The sequence below is a fragment of the Chamaea fasciata genome, unplaced genomic scaffold (assembly GCF_029207755.1).
Source record: "Chamaea fasciata isolate MVZ Bird 193981 ecotype frontalis unplaced genomic scaffold, bChaFas1.0.hap1 SCAF_12, whole genome shotgun sequence".
NCBI classification, from domain to species: domain Eukaryota; kingdom Metazoa; phylum Chordata; class Aves; order Passeriformes; family Sylviidae; genus Chamaea; species Chamaea fasciata.
The window spans coordinates 15,643,139-15,664,782 of NW_027094097.1; the positions used below are offsets into that span (position 1 = coordinate 15,643,139).

The following is a 21,644-nucleotide window of genomic DNA, read 5'->3' on the forward strand; positions in this document are numbered from 1 at the left end:
CAGTGTACGTTTCATCAGCTGATACAAATCTACAAAATCCTAGCTCAAAAGTATAGTCGTTCTAAAAATGAGGATTTTTCAGGTCACAATATAGCCCCTCGGAGAATAAAATTATTCAAAACTAAGTAGATTCGGAGAAAAAGCCCAACCAACCATTTTGCTTCTTTTCAAGCAGTTATTGACATGGTTTTATCTAGTTCTAAACACTAGAGCAAGGAGAAAAAGGACTATATTCGGTTGTGGGCTGCTCTCACCAAGAACGCCTGTCTGCACCATGGTGAATAAATGGACCAAAATTACACCCAACGAACAAGTCAAGCGAGACATTTTTTCAAAGCAGCCCCTGCTCAGTTCAGGTCTGTTCATTAAGGTGCTGCATTGTGCTCCAGCTTGGCTTATTAGCAGTGGAAAGGTCAGGGAAAGTGAATTAATGGAAGTGCTGCGCCCTCCAACATCTGACATGCAAGAGAGGAGCCTCCCTACCTACACTGCTCCTGAAAGGTACCTTCAAATTGAGGGCATGTAGGTGGCACCTGCCAAAAGTGCCATGTGAATAACGTTGGCAATTTAACAAATTCTAGGAAAATACAGAGAACTGTAAAAGCAGCAATTCAACCACTCAAAGCAAATGCTTGTGCTGAGATTACAGTTGAAAAAGCAGCTTTTTCACGGGGACGGGGGGAAGGATTTAAAGCTCTTTCCTGTAGGTCTCAGCAGGGTTTTGCGTCCAAAAACTCAAGGCTTGTTCGACCCACAAAGAACTCCAGGCTCACGGTTAAGCCACCTCTGCTTAACCTCCGCTGGCGGCGAAGATACGGGTTTAAAAGTTAAATTTAGACTGCGTCACTTCAGTGCTGTCCAAGAGACCAGAACATGGCCACACAAACATTTACTGCTCCGAGGGGCCGTGCAGACCCCCTCACACACAGGGAGGAGTGAGCAAGAGCGGGGGTGTCCCCCACCAGCCCGTCCCAGGCAGAACAAACCCAAACCAGCTCTGGTGAAAAGCTCCGGGCAAACCCACACCTGGGGAGCCACCCAGCTGCTTTGTGGAGCTTCCAAAATCTCTGTTCTTCCAAGAGAAAGGGCTCAAGCAGCAGTCAGCAAACCCACATGCCACACAACTCTGCTTCTTCAGTGCTGCATTGAATCATGGAATTGTTTGGGTTGGGAGGGACCTCACAGCTCATCTCATTCCACCCCTGCCATGGCAGGGACACCTTCCACTAGCCCAGGCTGCTCCAAGCCCTGTCCAGCCTGGCCTTGGACACTTCCAGGGATGCAGGGGCAGCCACAGCTGCTCTGGGCAGCCTGTGCCAGACCCTCCCCACCCCAACAGTGAAGAATTCCTTCCCATTTATCCCAACTAACCCTGCCCCCTCTGCCAGTGGGAAGCCACTGCCCCTTGTCCCTTGCCCAAAGCTCCTCCCCAGCTCTCCTGGAGCCCCTCGAGGCATTGGGAGAAGCTCTAAAGGCCTCTCTGGCACCTTCTCTCCCAGAGGCTGAACAATCCCAGCTCTCTCAGACTATTAATTCCCCTCCCCAGGCCCTGCTCCATAATACACCAGCTTTTCAACCCAAAAGCCAACACTGCCATATCCCAGGACCCCATGGAAAGCTCTCCTCAGCTCCACAACGACCAGCACCCTAAATAATCAATGTACACTGCACTGCCAGAGGGTTATCTTGCAGCCCCTCTAATCTGGAAGGGGTAAGAATTGAAACACATGGGGAAAAAAGGCAGCAAGCTCAGAAGAACACTTCCTGCAGAGAAATATCTTCCTGGTGGAATACTGAGCTCGATCTCCCCCAGAGCAGTAAGACCTGAGAACTGTATGTGAACACGTTTAACAGCATTAATAGATAAACACCGAGCAGTTAAGTGAAGTCACGTTCCACCTAAACAACGCTCCCATTATTGCAGCATCTGACTTTCCGAGGACAATTCAATCCTGGCAGCATGTATTGTAATTGCTTTTCCACTCCAGGCCTCGGCTTTACAATCGTGCCCTTCTCAGGAGGTCACAACTCGTGCACGGCTGCAGCTCGGAAAGCAATTCTGCTCCTCATTCATCCCTTTAATCCCACACCTGCATATTCATTAGGAAGTCCCTGGAACACCACTGCCAAAGCCACCAGCAAAGCTGCTGCTTGGAGAAAGTCTTGACCCCTGAGCTTCCCTGGGAAGGTGTCGGGAACAGGCGGACGGCACCAGCCGGCCGTGATGGGGCTGGGGTGCACTGGAGTCACCAAAGGCCAGGACAAGCCCAGCGTGGTGCAGCCACTCCTGCTGCCAGCAGCAAAAAGAGCAGCAAATACCACAGCCCAGAGAAGCTGTGGCTGCCCCACCCCTGCAAGTGTCCAAATCCAGGCTTGGAGCAACCTGGGATAGTGGAAGGTGTGCCCGTGGCAGGGGGTGGAACATGATGTGCTTTAAGGTCCTTCCCAACCCAAACCATTCCAGGAGTCTGTGATGACCTGGCTTGCCTCAAGCAAACCCTTTCCAAACAGGGCTGTGCAAATACACCTGAATTTTGGGTGAGTTTTTGTTATCCTGGTTTGAAAAGGACAGTTCGCATTCAAAAAGCCAAACACCGCTTACTCCAAAAACTTAGAAGGAAAAACCTTTGTCCTCAGCTATGAACTAAAACAGGCAGCAAACAGCAACCAGCCTAATTTATAATTGATGTCAGAGCTGAGCTGGGTTTTTCAGAGCCATGCAGAGCTCCCAGGAAGGAGGACAGAGCTCCTGCACACGCCAGGAAAAGGGCTCACACCTGATACACTTTAATTACCTAACGGCACCGGGAGAGTCACCCATGCCTGCTCTGCTTTGTCTTACTGTGAAAGGCTTCTCCTGCTATTAATATTCACCAGGGGAAGCTGAAATAACATCTTGTCTCCATCTGAATACTTTGAAATTATCATGGCCACAATAAACACAATGATTTTTAATTTTTTTTTTTTCCCTCTCAAAATCCAGGACAAAAGACACCCATCAGCCTGCACAGGAGCAGGGCTGGGCTACACCGAGCAACTCTCCAGCAACAGCCTTCATCGTGCTGACAGCCTCATCACAAATAATCCCACTGCAGCCTGAACCCAGAGGTCAGCCAAGGACCCAGGGCCCCAAGGCAGGAGCCACATGCTGTATTACCCACTGGGAGCCTTCTCCATAGGATTTCTGGCTGTGCTGGGGGTGACCCAGAGCCCTGCATGGCTCCCCGACAGGCACAGAGCCCACCCAGCTCAGCTCCCATCACACCAAACCATCAGCACAGCAAAAAAAAAAAAAAAAAAAAAACCCAAAAAACAACAACCCAGCCAGAACAACCCCGTCTCCAGCTCCAGCCACACCACGGGGATTTCCAGGACAGCACCAGCCTCTCCCACCCTCTCGCACAAAACAGAGGCAAAAATCTCATCTCTCCCCCTAAATTCCACTCTACGACAGCCTGTTATTTCTGCATCTGTTAATGCTCCCAAAAAGTTGAATCTTAACATTGCATCCAACTGTAGTCTCAGCAGATTGGGAGGTTTCTCTGCCCAAAATGAAACGTAGGTGCCATCTGTTTCAATTAGGCTAATCACAAGGAGACATAACACTAGGAAACTTAGAGACTTTGGGTTTTTTTCAAGACATTTTTGAAAGCAAAGAGAAAGAAAGAGGTATTATTTGATACTCAGCAGTCAGCAGCACCAACAAGCTGCACAGTCTGCTGGGCAAACCTGTGCTGGAAATGCCCACGCAGGAAAGTTCATTTTTATTTCACTGAGGTCAGAGAAAAACTTGCTATATTCAAAATTATCTAAAATTAAAAAGATTCTGAACTACAGGCAACTCCCAAGATATTCTTGGTTAGTACCTTTTACATATTCCATTGAACTTGCAATTTTTGCTTTCAAATTTCAGAAAATAAAGAAAAACATTTTAAAAAGGCAAAACCAAACAGTCCAACAGAGACACAAGCACTTGTGAGGGAATAAACCAGAAATTTTGGACAGAATCAAAGTCAATATTTACCGATTCCATAGTTGAAAGCTGCTCTTCACAGGACATATATTAAAATCCAACAGAGGTGTGTCCCAAAAACGCTGTGTAATCTGAAAAACACAAGAATTTGTTCATTAGGAAATTAAAACAAGCTAATTTTATTCACAACACGCACACTGGATTTGAGTACATGAAGGTTACCAAGTACAAACCTTTGCCTAATCCACAAATAAACTTCCAGATAGCGACCCTGCACAAACAGAGGAATAAAAGAAAGAGCGGAAGCTTGGCCAAGCATCCACCTTCTCCCCTAACTTTCTGATAATAGCTTTGTTAAAAATCACCTGCTTCAAGGTTCCTGTAACCATCTGGGGGGGGCTTAGAGACATTTAAGTTACAGATGAGGGTGTGTCACTCCTCAAACCCTGAGCAGCTCATGACTCTAGAGACAGGCAGGGCCAGAACAAGCTCCTGTGCCAGGAATCCACCTTCCCAGACAACCCCTGTGGAATTATCCATGGCACAAGCGCTCTCTTTTCAAGCACACCTTTGCTCTGAATAGCAGTGGGTCTATTACAAACCTCTAACTTGATTTTTTTTTTTGACCAGCTCCTGCTGTACTCTTAAGGATGTTTCTCCAGCTCTAAATGGCCAAAGTGAAATTTCTGACGCGGGGCAGGAACCAGCAGGAGCTCCCAGCACCCAGGGCAAAGGGGAATTACATTCATTAACTGGCACACATGAAAGGGCTGGCAGATTCCAAGCCCAAAACCTGCACTCCCCACCGTTCCCAAGCTGGAGGAGCTTGGTGGGATGGGGAGGGACCCACAGGTATGGAAATTAGCACCGTAAGGCACTGGGAGCACTGGGCCTTCCCCAGTCCCAGTGATGTTATTCTGGGCTGCTTAAACAGGTAAAAGGGTGAACTGCCAGCTCCACATCCTGCTCGTGCCAAATTCCCCCCAAACCCCATATTCCATCCAACCTATAAGCACTGCAGACCACACCGAGGGACACGGTGACCAACCCCTGCTCCAGTGACAGTAAAAAAAAATCTGAATGTTTTGCCTAGCAGAGCTCGTGACAATTTTCTGCTTCACCGCCGCTCGTCACCTTACAAACAACTTCTCTGATGTAGCTAGATTTGGGACAGCTGCTTTCCAATGGGATGGTTCCTTCCAAGAACCATCCAGGAGAGACTCTGAGGCCAGCTGGGACTGATGCACAGTGGAGGAGATCAGGAACCCTGGGAGAGCCTTGTTTGTTTTGGGAAACTTTCACTCCCCAATGAAAAGCCAAAGGGAAGATGTCCAGATGAGCAATGCAGCTGCATCCAGGGCAGAGCTGCTTCCAGCTGGGATGAGGGAAGTCTTGGGAACCTCAGCAAAAAGGAACAGGCCAAAATAAACCCCAAAGCCCAGAGGAAGATGTGAAGGCCCAGGGTCCTGACTCAGAGAAAGGAATCCTGCAGCAGGTAGACTTCTCCAGATGAGCAAAATGGAAGTTCTCTGGTATTTTTCTTTGAGAAGAGTAAAGGAGATACAGATACATGGCTACCACACAGATTTTTCCAAGGCCAAGGAGTCCTGGGGCACTGAGGGATCCCCTGATGGGAACTGCAGCCCCATGGAGGATGATGGCAGTACTTGCACAGCACCTTTTCCACAGGATTCCCCTACTCCTTTTATCCTCTTCTCCATAGTAACAGTCACATCACTAATTAGCATTTCAACAGCAATAAGAGATAAACTGGGGGGGAAAACAGCTGAACTTCCAACTACATCGTCTGGAAATGCAGCAGTGCTGCTTGCTGACAATAGTGACTGTCATGGAATGGTTTGAGGTGGAAGGACCCCAAAGTTCATCCCATTCCATCCCCTCTCATGGGCAGGGACACCTTTCACTAGCCCAGGCTGCTTCAACCTGGCCTTGGACACTTCCAGGGATGGGGCAGCCACGGCTTCCCTGGGCAGCAACCGTGATCAACTGTGAACAAAATTACCAAAAAGTCTACAGAAATCAGTCCCAGGACACAGATACACCATTTTCAAGGTCTATTTACAGCTGCTTGCTGGCCCACATACAGCACATTTATTCATTCCTTGGCTCACATATAAACATACATAAAGTATCGTAACGCTGAAACAGCGACCACACGTGAGCCAAGTTAATTTTCACAACGAACATGGCACCATTTTTTAATGGAATTGTTATCAAATCACTTAGGAATGCAGCAAACACTCCAGTGGGAGATGCCCAGCACAGCCTCCCTGGCTGTACGTGGTCGGTTCGTTCACACAACGTTCCTGTTGCGCGGAATCCAACATTTCAATTTAAACCCAACCTCGCTTCCAAAAGCCACATTACAATTAACAAACACAGCTATCCATCCCATCTCCTCAGCTTTAGCTGATGAAAATGTATCACTTCACAAAGTATCATCACTGCCCTTGTCCCCCCCCGGGAACCCGCAGGGCTGAGCGTGGACAAGGCTCCAGCCCTGCCGAGCTCATGGTCACTGCACAGGAGCCACCTGCAGTGCACCTCAGCACACACTGATCCTCCTGTGCCCTGAAATGCACATGCAAACACCAAATATTCAAGTCCTCAAGGAAGCCAGATTCTGGTTTAAAACAGGTTCAGCCTTTCAAGATTTGGGATAACTTTAGTTTCTGTTAGCACCAAGCAACTTGGAAGCTCTGGGCAAGCAGACAGTTCCACCAAAATAAATGTAGAAATGTTTAAACTTCTACATTTTCCCACCAACTCCTGATCTTAACACTGACCACGGGGTCCCTCAGCACCTCCCTGAATTAGTGATTCCTGCTGCACCCACACACAGATCAGGACTTCACATTCAGAGCACAGCAGGCAACTTCTGGCAGCATTCCACCTAAAAAATGGGGAATTACATAATTCAAACCTCCTTAGTAAAAAGGTATCTTGTAACTTCACAGAAATTAGTATTTGAAGATGGAAAATGCTTTAAAATCCCAAGCTGTGATCTGAAAAACATTGACATTAGCTATAGACTCTTCACACCCGAGCAGTTGGGATGTGGCAGCAACACCAACTGGTCCCAGCAGCGAGGTGGGAATTGGCTTCCTTGAAGGAATAAACCAGTTCTGAGCAGATGCAGAGTCCCCTACAAGGGTCCCCATGAAAAATGTGAGATTCAATGATTTCATACACCTCAATGTTTCTAAATTTGATCAATAACGCAGAAAGGTTCTGCTTACATCTCCATTTCACAGGGAGCAGGAAAGAAGCCACTGCTGCTGTCCTATCCCAGGAAATCCAGAGGCCAATGTCCCCACAAACGTGTGCCTCACCATCAGTGTTCCTTGAAGGAAGAAACTGTATTTGGACCCCAAGTCAGACTTGCATCAATTCCGATTTTATGGTGATCCAGAACTAAGCAGTGTAACAGGATATCAGAGATTTAGATTCTGGTTTAGACCAACTTTTGAACAGAAAAAAAAATCTCTAGGGAGTAAGAGAACCTTTTTCACAGCACTCATCTGCTTCCCTCAAAATAATTCCAGGAAGAGACAGAATTTCAATAAGGCATCTCTCTGAGGGCTCCACTGAAAATATACCCAGGGGAGCACGGGAGACCCACGGAGCTCCCGCTCTCAGATAAGCTCCATTACCTCCCATACAGAATCAAGGGGAACAAGTACAGCAAATTTGGTGAGAGGGGAAATTCACAAGTGTTTTCCAATGCACTCCACAGGCACAGCTCGGTGCCTGCCTGCACAGCCTGACAGAGCACAGCCAGAGCTTTCACCTGCTGAAATGGGGAAAAAATGCTTAAAATCCCACTGTAATTCCAGAACTTGAGAAAATGGAGACTGGGGAGTGGGGGAAGAACCCTTAAGCAGCAGCATTACAAACCCCACAGATGTCTTCCATAAATATCCATGGGTTCCTTCTGCTGGAGTTCGGGGAAGAAAATGTGCCACCTATAAAAAGGCAGTGCAGAAATCCCTGTCTCTGGAGCATTGCCTATCCCATCCCAGTGAAAGCCAGAACAGCCATGCCCAGCACAGTAGGAAAACTTTCCTGACCCCTCAAGGGATGGACAGTGACTACAGATCATCAGATTTGTGGCAATTTCCCTCAAAAACCAGGAAAAGCACCCTCAAACCACTCCATGGAGCTCAGGACTCTCTAGAAAGAGGAGGAATAGAAGAGGTGCTGCTCTGTAGATCTGAAGGGGGATTAAAGAGTTGTTTCCAAGAAATCCACATAAATTTGAGATAAATACCCCCGGCAGCCTATCAGGGGCTCCCAGCACAGCCATCTCCAGGCACACACACAGAGCAAACCATCACGTTCCCACCCTTTTCGGAGAGATTCCCAGCACTGGGGTGAGCTCCAGGACCTGCCTTTCACTACAATACTCCCACAACAATTACAAACCAACTATGCTCAAACAGCAGCAGCTAACCAAGTGAAAAGCCAAAGCACACAGAGAATTCCACTGGTCTTAAAAAACCCCCACCTTTCAGCATGTTTGATTGTGACAAAATTGTAGCATCAAGTAAAATTTAATTAGATGGCTTTCAGAACGAAAGTAGGTGATACATTCTTGGTCTTTAAGTTCCTTTATTTTGCCCTGCAGATAGGATGTATGCTGAGATCTACAGTTTTTAAAGCTTGTGTTGTCTGTGCTACTTGATAAAAAAATATAAAATAAGCTTATACTGTCCTCAAAAACACAGACACTTGTGTGGGCTGAAGAGCCCAAGGTTTAAATTGTCCCACTGCAATAAGCACAAAGGGCAGGAAGGATGCGATTCCTGGGAAAAGAAATTGTCCTTTAAGTGTTTTAATTGAAAGTCTGACATGGACAACACAGTCCCTAGGAACTGGGGGTTGACAGAAGCCTAAATTCAGGAACAACCAAGCTGTTTGGAGATCTCCAGTGAATTAGGGGAGGTCAGAATCTGTGATGACACATCACAGAACCACAGCATGGTTTGGCTTGGAAGGGACTTCAAATTTCATCTTGTTCCTGCCCCTCAGGCACAGACACCTCCCACTATCCCAGGTTGCTCCAAGCCCCATCCAACCCGGCCTAGGACACTTCCAGGAATGGGGATTAAGCTCCAAGATGTTGAACTTCACTGACCCAGTGAAGGCAAGAGGAGTGGATGTTCTTTGGAATTAAAGCCGTAATTTAAAGTGAGCTCACAGCTGCTGTCATAGTTCAGCTTCTTCCTCCTTTCCATTCCTCCTAAAAATGAGTGAGGTGGGACAAACACATCCTTGCCCTCCCCAGACTGAATCCCCCCCTGTGACTTCACCATGAAGTCCCACCCAATTCCCCCAGTACCTCCTCCTAGAGGAAGCAGGAGGGTGGAATGATGCCACTGGGCCACAACGAGCTCCACTTTATTTAAAAATGATTCTGCATTCCTTACTCCATGCTCAGGTTTAACACGCTGACAAAATGCCATTTTTCAAAAGGAAAGAGTGACAGGCAGACACATTTGTCACCTTTACAGTCCCAGACATTTGTATCCGTGTAATTCTATGGCAAATTGGATACAGGTTACTATTAATACCTGAACTATTTCCTTTCCTTTCTGAACACTGATTGGTGAAAAGGATGCAAGCATCCCATTTTAAAGCACACTAATTAGCCAAGGAGGAGTCAAGGAAGTCAGTGTTCAGCCTTCAAGAACAGTCTCCCTTCACAGAAGGGAAAAAAACAACAAACATCCATGGAGTGGCTTCTGAGCAAGCTGAATATCACCTCCCCAGCCAAGAAAACTCTCTGTGGTGACAGGAATGTTACAAACAGACACTACAACAACTCAAATACGGGGTTTTTTTTAGGAATATGCAGGTGGCAGCCCTACACCCAGGCATGTAGGATCAGACACCATTACCTGGCTGGACAATCCAGGAGGTCCCCAGCAAGCAAGATGAAAAATGTAATTGTAGAATGTGCTCGAGTCTACAATTCCTGGGTTACAAGTGCCTTACAACCACCTCAAATTACACAGCAAAGAAAGAGCTGAAAGGAAGCACCTCCTTGATTTCCACACAGCATCCCTCCCCTATTGTCTGGGGCCTGGCAAGTTAAGGTCAGAATGAAAAGACTCCTTAAAAATCCCACATACATTGAAAGCACCTACAGCTTCCACTGATCTTTTTTCCTTTCTATTCTAAGCCCTGAACAGGTTTAAGTAGCAGTTGTCATCATTAAAGAAGCTGCTCCCCTCCCACTTTCCATTCTCCGGAGGAAGGAGCATCCTGGCAGCACCAGGCACAGGTAAGGAAGGAGCAGCTGCTGTCTCGCTCAGGGTACAGAAATCCAGTCTGGAAAAGGGTGTGAGGAGGGCACAGACCGCCTCAGCCACACGGGATCAGAGAGCACTGCTGAATAACGACATCAGGAAATGCAGTAATGAGTAATAATGCTAAAATAAGGAAGTCAAATATCTGCCTGTGCCCGTTGAGGTGCCCCAACCGCTCAGAGGGGCTGGAGGGACGCAGGTTCTGCCCCTGCCCAGCTTCTCTCTCAGGCCACTCCAGAGCTTGTCCATAAACCAGCTGAACCTGCCAGTCCAGCAGCAAACTCCTGATGCTCCTCTGCGCACTGCTCTGTGCAGGGAAGGGGTTTGTGCCCCCCAGCAGAGGGTGGGTGAGCCTCACTCCCTGCAGCACCATAGCCCCACGCCCCAGGAACAGCCACAACCCCCGGGGAAGGGCAGAGCCCTCCCTCCCAACACAGGGCCGTCCAAACAAACAGCACAGAGGGTGGCAAGGAAAACGCTCAGAGGACAAAAGGACGGAGTCAGGATTAAACCCAGGCCCTTGATCCCCGGCCAAATGGCCGACCCGTAAGCCCACGCAACTTCCAGAGCCAATTTAAAATCCTGAGTGTGGTATACTTTAGGTTATAAAATCATATTTAGACACACATTTTGAAGTGTTCTTTGCTCTGCTGGTGGCTAAAAACAATTCCTTTGTCATCAAATCTTGCTTCAGCAAGCTGACGTGACGTTTTTAACTCAGGAAATAAGATAATTATGGTTCAAGGTAAACAACTACAACTGTGCATCATAAACAGTTTCTAATTTTAAGCCTGAGTCCCCTTAATGCCATCCATATTTTAAAGACAGTTTCCTTACAAATGGTTTAGGCTGTCTGAGCAGCTTGTGACTGAGACTGTGCTAATGAGCAGAAGCAGCACATCCAGGGAAAACAGAGGCTGGTGGAGCAGGTGAGCTCCTGTGTCAACATCATGGGATGGACTGGGTTGGAAGGAACCTCAAAGCCCATCCAGGCCCACCCCCTGCTACGGGCAGGGATATTTTCCACTCGTCCACGCTGCTCCAAGCCCTGCCCAACCTGGCCTTGGATCCAGAGGCAGCCACAGCTTCCCTGGGCACCCTGTGCCAGGGCCTCACCACCCTCACAGCCAAAAATTTTCTCCTAATATCTAATTTAAATCTTTCCTTCTTTCAGTTTGAAGCCAGTCCTCCCTGTTCTGCCACTCCAGGCCCTTGTCCAAACTCCCTCTCAGAGCCCCTTTATCTCTGGAAGGGGTTCTAAGGTCTGCCCAGAACCTTCTCTTCTCCAGGCTGAACAAGCCCAGCCCTCCCAGCCTGTCAAGGTAAGCCAAACATCAAAGGAGGAAAATACACTCTGAATCTTAAACAGCTGGAGAGGCAAAAGCTCTTGGAACGGGGAGAAAACAAAGCGCTGAGAGCGGAGCTACACACGCTTACGCAACCCTCGCTGCGAGTCATCCTGGATCCCAGACCTCAAACGCCCCACTGGCACAAACAGCAGCAATTCAAGTTGTAACTCGTGCAGAGAATCAGCTACTGAGCTGCTCAACACCAGGCAGAAAACGCAGCTCCAGCCCCTCCGCGCTGTGTCTAAAGCGGTCCTCGCGCTACTGCTGCCTGAAAACACTCCCAAAGTTACCTGGGAACAGAGGTTGGCAGGGAAGAGCAGCGTCCTGGCTGAACCCGCAGCCAGAAAGGCTGGAGCACATGGTGGTGAGCATGGCTGGAGCTCCACGGAGCTGTGGAGGGCACGAGCTGTGTCTGCCTTGGGGATGAATCACTGCGCTCAGAGGTAACAGTAACTCCAGGAGCGCTCTGAGGTGTTAGCGTGGCAGCCTCTCATTCCTCCTCATCCCAGAAAAACGTGCTAAATTACAGCCAAATGAGCGCACCTGAATGGGGGGGAGGTGGCAGAGCAACCCAGCTCTGATAGAGACAAAGCAATCTCACAGAGGTGTGCTGGAAGAGCCGGGGTGGTCAGAAATATCCCAAAAGCCAGTGGTGGGAACGCTCCTGCAGGAGCCTGAACGGCGCAGAGGAATCACGTGGTGGAGCCAGTGCAGCCTGGGAGAGCTTGCTCCTCCAAAACTTTTCCTCACTAAACAATTCCAAAGCACCCCACCCCACTGCTGCTATTGTTGTCAGAGAGGGAATTCCGACCAGAACAATTATTTCCACGGCATTTTTCCGTTGGAAGAAGAAAACTGGTAACGCTGCACGGCAAAAATAAAATTTCCACAGTAGTTCATCCAGTACCACAAGTCTCCTTCCTAAAGGGAACAGATTAACGTGCCTGGAGTCTGCTGTGCAGCATGGATGTATTTTTAGCTCCAAGGATCCAAAGGCAGTGATGTGGTGGAAGCCTCCCAGGCTGGAGTTAGCCACGGGAGGTTCATCTCTCTGCACCCTGGAGAGGGCAGCTCATTAAGAGGCTGCTCAGAGCAGAAGGAAACAATTCACCCATTCCCTGAAGAAATCCCTCTTCCCACGACTGCACACAAGGCAGCTCCTCTGAACTCCCCATCCCACCCCCCCCAGCCCGTTCCGATTTGCACCATTTTTGGGGAACAGCAATGCATTAAAAGTGCTCTTTCCTCCCAGATCTTTGGCACAATTAACAGAGAAATTCAAAGCCGTGCTCAGGGCACAACATGGGATGAGCGGCTCAAAGTCCACCTCAGTGTCCACAAGACTGGAAGGAGCAGAACCACACTTTGGCTTCGTAATGCTTTACTTGCAACTAACACTTTTCTGTGAGTCCTTGTAAAGCAGCATTAGCTGCTGTCTGAACGCAAGTGAGTGAATCTGAAAAGTATCACAGTGGGATATTTGGGTGGGAAGGGATTTTAAAGCTCATCCAGTCCCACCCCCTGCCATGGGCAGGGACACCTTCCACTGTCCCAGGCTGCTCCAAGCCCTGTCCAGCCTGGCCTTGGACACTTCCAGGGATCCAGGGGCAGCCACAGCTGCTCTGGGCACCCTGTGCCAGGGCCTGCTCACCCCCATAGGGAAGGATTTCTCGATATCCCATCTAAGCCTTCCCTCCAGCAGCATGAAGCCATTCCCCTTGTCCTGGCACTCCAAATCCTGATGAAGAGTATCCTCAAAGTGAAGCTTCTAAAGCAGCCAAACACCTCAATGGCCACCAAAGCCTCTCCGCTCCACTGGCTACCATGAGCCAATGTTTAACTCAATTATCAGGTGCAGGAGTCCATTCCCAGGCCACAAAAGGTGACTTAGTCACATCACCTTCAACCTACAACAGTGCCATTCATCACCAACCCTTCAGGGACACGCCTTTGGGAAGAACACCTGGCAGGTGTGCAGGGATCGCTGCCTCAGATTCGGGAGCCCAAAAAATGGAATAAAATGCAAGCAAAACATTGAAGTAAAGAGTAATCAATAATTAGAGAGTGTATTATTTCATAAATTGTCAGGTATTCTGAGTGTCCCCTCCAAGAGCTCAGAGATGGCACTGCCTGGATGCAGATGGCCTCACCTACCCACCTGCAGAGGTGCATTTGGGAACCCCAAATGTGCCGCTGAGAAACACAAATGCTCAATTCTGAGTATTCATGGGACAACTGGCAGAAAAGGAGAGGAAAAATAAAGGAAAAATGAAAAAAATCTACACAAGACCCGAAAGCCCTGAGTAGAGCCAAGCCATTTTTCAGACTTTTGTTAAAGTTAGATTGGCCTTAGACTGTGAAGCAGGCTGAAAGACACAGAAATGTAGAGGGGACCAGAGGTAACCTCTGCAACCAAGGTTCCTCCACACCCACGGAATTGAGCTTACACACCTCAAAACCCAGCTCGTTTGTAACACTCACAGCATCCACCAAAGGCAGAGCTACTAAAATCTGGTGTGTAGGTCTAGGAAAACAAAGCTTTGCTTCAGCCCTGCCTCCCCTCCTGAGCCCTTCCTCCTCCAAACGCCTGAAATAGGATGTTACACTACTTGTTTATATGCCATTACAGAAAAACATGCTGGGTTTCTTCATCCTGCATTACAGAACAAAATGTTACCCAATTCCTCCTGTAAGGAACCAAGAAATAACTGTGAGACCATCTGCATGGGGAAGCATCCACGTGCTGGAGTAATCCGGCCTTACGTAACCGGCCATGGGCGTCTGACCACACCAGCAGCAAAGGGAGGGCCAACCCAACTTCCCTTTAAAACCCACCCAAAAATTCACTCTGAGGGGTCTGATTCAGGAGACACATGAAATTCATGTCTCTTAAGTTATGATTTTGAGGTTTCTGCCATCAAAGCACCCAGAACAAAGAATCCTGGGTGGTTGATTTTCTCTCCTTGAGCTCATCCCCATTAACCAAAAATGAATCATTTGTTAATTGGGGAGTTCGGTTTGAACCCATGCCACCACAATTCTTATCGCAGCACTTAGAAGGCGGCTCCTTCCAAGGATCCAACAAACCAAGGACAAAGGCAGAGATCAGCATCCTGAAACACCTGAGCACTGATAACCCTGGAGATCACAGAGCAGTTTACTTTGGAAAAGCCTCTGAGATCATCAAGCCCAGCACTACCAACGCTACCACTAAACCAAGAGTCACATCCACACGTTTTTTAACACCTCCGGAGCAAGAAGGTCCCCCCTGAGCCTCCTTTTCTCCAGGCTGAGCCCCCTGGTGCTCCAGACCCTGCCCCTTCTCTGGACAAGCTGTGTGAGCTCAGCTCAGAGCAGCAGCCGTGGCGTGAGACAGACATGGACAAGGCAGCCAAAAACAAGAGGTGCAAAACCCACCCAAAACCCACAGGTATTAATTTTAATAAAATCCATCTCTGTCCCCTTTCTACCTGCTGGCAGCCAGAAGGAAACACAAAAGCACAGACACATTATTATGAAAAGCAAGTCAACTTCTCGCGCAGGGATAAGAATAACAAATGTTTCGCTGCTCTGTTTCAAACGTTTCAGATCTTAAACTGAACCCAGGAAAGAACATTACCAGTTAAGCTATTACAGCAAATGAAATGAAAATTGAAAATCAAGTCTAACCGACATTAAATTTAAATAAATATATCTCAATTCCAGGATCATAATACATGGTTCTTATGACAAAAAACTTCTGGAGAAGGGAAAAAACACCCTTGGTAACTCTGAATATTAAACTACGGTACCACAGGCATCTCACAGTTTATCTAAATAAAGTGTCTCCTGCAAAGAGCCCTGGTTCCTCCAGTGCAGGCTGCAGTGTGATTAACAGAGGTCCATTAGAGAGGCAATCCATAACCTGGCTCCTGTGAGGAGTCCCTGCCACATCCGTCTGCGTTTCCATGGCAACCAGGCAGGAAAATATAAAGCAAATTACAGTTAAATGAAAATTATTCTCCATGACAATATATGTTAATGCGGGAACATTTGCAAGGCCATTCCAGATAAAATGTTTACATTCACACATGTGTCTACAAAAATAAATAAAAGGCAGCTGGAGCAGCTAATGGATCACCCAAAGAGAAGGACCAGAGCCTTTTTTTGCCCCCCCTAAGTTTTAGTCTATTCATCAGAATAAAATCCTTCAAGCTGAAGAACACCCAAAGTATTTGCCATTTCCAAGCAGAAACATTCTTTAAGGAACAGGTTTTCAGAAGATCTAAAACGCACATTTCTGAATGTTGTGAACCTTCAATTTTCCTGGCTGCAAACAAAGACCACATTTATGCCTTCCCATCCCGGCAGAAAATGGTTTAAACGAGAGGTGAAGTTTATATTTAGAGAGATCTGACTGAAACTGGAAATAGTGACTTATTTTAATCGGCCATAACTTACTAAGAATTGGAAGGTGTTTCATACCTCAGAATTTGGGGTGGTGACTCCACAGCTGGGAGAATCTTATACCCCACCAGGGCTCAAAGACAGCACAGGCCACAGAAATACTTTTATAAAAGCCCACAATTAAGGCTGTAAAAGCTGATCATAACTCTCCCACCATCACCACTTTGCCTGAATAGCCCTTTTTTAGGGAATGTATCTCAGTTTAGGGAATGCATCTTCTGGAGCATGAGGGAAGTTAATTGGAATGAGGCTCGTCAAGATGCAGCCACTTCGTTATTTTTTTTAACTCCCTTGGCTCGTACCCCAAAGAAAAGCCCGGAGAAAGGAAGGAGGTTATAAACTGACTCACAGTCTGTGCCACTGAAACGCCACGTTTTCAGCAGGGTCTAAAATACTGCCCTGGAAAACAGCCCCCCCTCGGCCGCCCTGCCAAGTTCCTTTCCCATGGAAATGCTCTGCCTGTTCGGCGAGTAACACAGGTGCAGGTTTCTTAGGAAGCCCCAGAAAGAGCACAAGGCACTTTTTGAAGGCGTTTGGGAGAGCTGGGAACACAGAGCAGGGCATTCACTGCGCTGGCACATCTGAGCTCGCTCCGTGCACGCTCCCGCTGACCTCTGCATCTGCCTCCTGCCTCCGCCTACGGAACAATGCCGGGATCATGAGGATCGTAACTTTTTATGACAGTGGGAAAACTGCAATCTTCTCCACGAGTTCACTCCACCCTGCACATAAAACTGCTCATAGGTTCAACCATAAAGCAAACTCCCTCCCTTTGAAGTTCCACTCGGAGCCCCGCGCACGTTGTAAAGCCGAGCTGGTTTTACATAACCACCCTCGCGGAAAGCATCGCTCCCCAATCAGCCAGAGCCACTGTTGACAAAAGCGAGTCCGGTCAGAGAGTATCTGGGTAACAAAAGTCCTCAGAGGTGAGCTCAGGTTACCCACAAACACCCAAGTCACACACCACCCAATATATTCCAGCCGTGCTCCACTTTCCCCGAGGATCAGCTTCCTGCAGAGCCCACAGCAGCGTTCCCATCATCACTTCAGCTCGGAGCTGCTCCACGGCCCCCTCCACCTTTCCCTCCACAGGATATGGAAGCAGAGGAGGGTTGGAAGGGAGTTCTGGAGATCATCCAGTCCCACCCCCTGCCAAGGCACAGTCACCTGGAGCAGGTGGCACAGGAAGGGATCCAGGTGGGTTTGGAATGTGCCCAGAGGGAGAGACCCCACACCCTCCCTGGGCCACCTGTTCCAGTGCTCTGCCACTCTCCAAGGAAAGTTCTTCCTCATGTTGAGGTGGAACTTCTTGTGCTTTCGTTTATGTATCTCCACACAAGGCACAGAATGCAACTATAAACAGTCTAAAAAACAAAGCCCTGCCAAATGGAACCCCAGCAGCAGTTGCTAGGATCCTCTGCAAACCTCACTAATTGCTGGGATTGGGTTTCCAGGGAAGCTCCTTGCTGCAGCAGTGGAGGGGCTGAATGCTGTTTTCACAAAAGAACTTGTAAAACCCCAGGCTGCATGTCTGCAACAGCCAGGATTTATATTCCAGGCACAAATCAGATTATGCTGCACACACCGTGCTCCCAGGGCTCCAAGCAGGTGGATCCCACCAGGATGAGGAGCCTTCCTGGATGCCCAGGCTGCAGGGCCAGGTTCCCTGCTCCCCATCACTTTGTGGAGACCTGACTGACTGTGTCAGATGCCTCCCTGTTAGAAAAGTCATTTTCTCTGTAAACGTAAGCAAAGGCATGCTAACATGGAGTGAGATTCCAGGGAAATCCAGGCAGCCTGCAGCTTTCCTGCAGGGAAAAGGGCAGGAGATTCAGGGACACCAGGCTGCTGGGTGCACTACCACTACTGGTAACCTCGTAGTAGAGCCCCACTGTACAAATACAGGATAAATCCACAAAAGAGAGATTCCAAGAGCAGATCCAAGCAAGGGCAGCAAGGGAGATGCAGGGGAGGGAAGCAGCTGCTCCCTGTGAGCATACAGCACCCCAAACATCCCTGCCAGCATGACCCACACCCCAGGAGCCTTCACCTCAACACACCCACAGCTTCATTCCCCTCCCACCACGCAAAAACAAGGTCCAGCTCTCCAGAGGGAGAGGAAGATACAGGAACAACTCAGAGAAGGAGAAAGGCAGGAACAGACGGGAGGGGACCTCGGAAAGGCAGACAGGCTAAAATTAGAGACAAGAATCTTGGATGAGGAGGACCAAGGCAAGAGCAGAACCTCCATCAGATGAGGCTCCTGGGAAAGAGGAGGGACGGACAGGAGGGAGAAGAGACATCCTGGTGTGGGTGAAGCAGGGGAAGCTTGCAGACAGAACACACTGCAGGAGGAAATTAAATTCAGCATTTCAGACTACAGCCTCCAGCTTCCTAACCAAGGAGCGCTACTCAACGCACCAGGAAAGAGCCACGAAGTTGACTTCTTGTCTGATCCCTTCCCCCCTAGACTAGTCTCTCACCACAGAACCAGTTTAACACCCCAGTGCCAGTGCTGATCACAGGGGAAGAGAACTGAATTCACCATGGAGCAGCTGAGTAACACAGGGCACCTCTGATCTCCTGAGAGAGCCGGAAACCTTCCAGGCTGCTGGGAAAATGAGGAACAGAGCCCAGAGCCAGGAGAGGCACCAAGCAGGACCCCGGCGCGTGCCAGGACAGGCCACAGCGAGGAGGGAAACCAGAGCAGCCACCAGCCAGCCTAATCCCCAAACCCAGCATATTCCCCCATCTGTGGGGACAAGAAACCACACGAATAAAAAAGGTCAACATTCAAGGAGAACAGGTTCTTCTGTTCAAACCCGTGCACTCGACCCCTGGGCTGCTGAGAAAGGTGAAGTTTCACACACCAAATCCCTGAACTTGCTTGTTACAGTCCAGCTTGGATAAATGGATCTGCCTGTGCCGAGCTGCAAGATGAAACCACGGAGACAGCTCAGGGTGGGCAGCAGCCAAGCGCCGTAACCGGAGCGCCCGGTGGTATTTAAACCCCCAGAGCACAGCCAGGAGCAGGATGTTTGTGTCCCCCCACACACACCCCTTCCCTGCATTACCTACATCTCTTCCCAGCATGGCCACGGCTAATCTCATCCATCCAAAGATATATGGATGTATTTATAGACAGGCTTACATCTCCAGCACATCCGAGGCCTGACGCAACCGCGGAGCGCCGGTCGGTGTTGTTACCACAACGCTGACATTTCACAATCTGCCACAGCCATCCTCCTGCAGAACGTGGAAAACACCAGCCCCGGAGTGTAAAGTCTATCCCAAAGTGCTTTCCGTGGGATACAGTCACTGCCACAGTCAGCAGGATCTCAGCCCTGCCACCTCCTCCCTGTAGCAACTATCAGGAGACTATTCCCAAGGGGGAACTTCTTGGAACTTTATCTTGGCACCTCCTGGACCTAACCAGCCTGCAGAAACCCAGCCACTTACCAGTCATTTGGAGCTCCTGGTACAACTTGTTTACACAGCACAGGTCACAGGATCGGCTGGAAGGTGTAAGCAGGATATAGTTTTTATGGCTCTGAACTCCTGCCCAGATAAGCCGATAAGGCCCCGGCTGGGGGCGGGGAGCACTTTCATGTGTGCGTGATTTGAAAGGAAGAGGCACCACGAACTGCAGCTAAGCAGTTGGTGCTTAATAATGAAGCTTCCATTCACCTCTAAAGCTATTTAATGCCTTTTTTTTTTTTTTTTTGGAGTTCCTAATTACACATCCTTTCATTTCAGATCCCGATATTGAGGGCAGCACCGCATTTCCAACGCTCCAGCCTCTGGCTGCTGAGCCTTCAGGGACACGCTGCCTTCGGATCGTGGTGAATTTTTTAGAGGGTAACATCTCCCTTCTTGACTCACTTGATTCTTCCCCATGCCTGTGACACAGTTTTAGCAGCTTTATGCTGCTCTAAAGGTAAATTATTTGAGACTGCTTCTATCCTGCAAAGCTGTCAGTCTCACAAAAATAATTACAGAGGCAGCTCCCTGCAGCCTTTGCTTCCCCGAGCCTGGAACCACCCCCACCGTGACACCCTGCAAGCACCCACATCCTCAGACAGGACCTGAAGACCATCACCCAAACAAGGACCACCTTAACATTCCTCTCACAGCAAGTCCAACACAGCACAATAGGAAAGGAGATGCCTTTTCCCTGGAAAAACATCCATCCCCTCACACACAACTGAGACAAAGCTGCTTTTACACGTACTACAAAGTTTTCTACCCTTTCCATTCTCCAAGTGCAGAAATTTCATTACACGGCATTTCAGCCACATGCAAACCCAGCACCAGCACAGACACACTTGCACCTAACAGCAAAATAAATATTTCAGTGTTTCCACAAGATATCCAGTGTTGTAACCTTTAGTTTCCGAATCCAAACGCAACATACAATCAATACCCTGCTCCTGCCACTGCAGTAATTCACAGCAGAAGGTTTATTTTAAAAACACTGGTCGGATAAGTTTGGTTTTCTTCGAGACAGGGGGAGAAAGGCTACCTCCAGATTTGGAGAGGATAAATAATTCAATGCCTGAACGCCAAGGGCAGCGTGCACACATCCATATGGCAGGGACAATGCAGACAGTAATATATGCTGCACATCACCACCCTGACAGTGCCTTCAACCCTGACCTAGAAAAAAACATCACTTTCTTCTGACTCCAGCAGCCAGTTCCCTCCCCGGCACTGCCACCCGCTCTCCGTGGGGTTACCGTGGGGAAGTGCCTCCCAACCCCTCGGCCTTCCCAGGCTGCAATTCCAGCCTCTGCTCACAGCAGCTCCACGGCCGCGAGCCTTACCCACGCCGCGAACTCCAGAAAACGGGAAAAAACCCGAGGGCACCGAGGCTTCAGGCGTCGTCTTTGGGAACTCGGGCTTTCCCAGCCAGCACTGAGAGGGGCAGGAAAAGCCAGGATGGTTTCTCAGACGTGAGGTCTGGCGAGACGTCGGCAGGGCCCCAAGGGAGGAGGAGCAGAGGGAGGCTGTACCCACCGGAGCCCTGCACGGGTCTGTTGAGCCATGGGGCTCCCGTGCCATCCTCGAGGGACAGGGGACCACATGGATCATGTTGGACAGACACATGAGCACAGAGATCCCACTGGATGTACACACAACCACCAAGATCGTGTTGCATGGACACAGGACCAAACAGACCATGTTGGATGGACACAGGACCACCAAGACCCCACTGGACAGACACAGAACTACAAAGGTCCTACTGGATGGACACAGGACCATGCAGGATGGACACAATCATTTAAATCATATTGGATGGACGCAGGACCATGTAGACCCCGTTGGATGGACACAGACTATCACCTCTTCCCCCACAAAAGAGGGAACCATCCCTCCTATCCTCCACAGCCCTCACGGACATCAAGCCTGCAGCCACACTCATTTCATACTCCCCAAATTAACCATCACACATCACCCTGTCCCACTGTCCTAGTTTGATGACTTCATAATTTCACTACATCCTACAACTTGAAGAAAACATCAGAATCAAGACAAAGAATTCTG

General features: G+C 48.9%; 1 protein-coding gene across 1 annotated transcript in view; it reads right to left on the minus strand.

Moving 5' to 3' along the window:
• The window catches only part of ANKRD11 (ankyrin repeat domain containing 11), a 129,560-nt gene that overhangs the window by 103,058 nt on the left and 4,858 nt on the right, over window positions 1–21,644 (minus strand). Inside the window, exon 2 of the mRNA XM_066194771.1 lies at window positions 4,025–4,104. The gene's annotated coding sequence lies outside the window, so the exon portion shown is untranslated. The remainder of the gene's footprint in view (window positions 1–4,024; window positions 4,105–21,644) is intronic.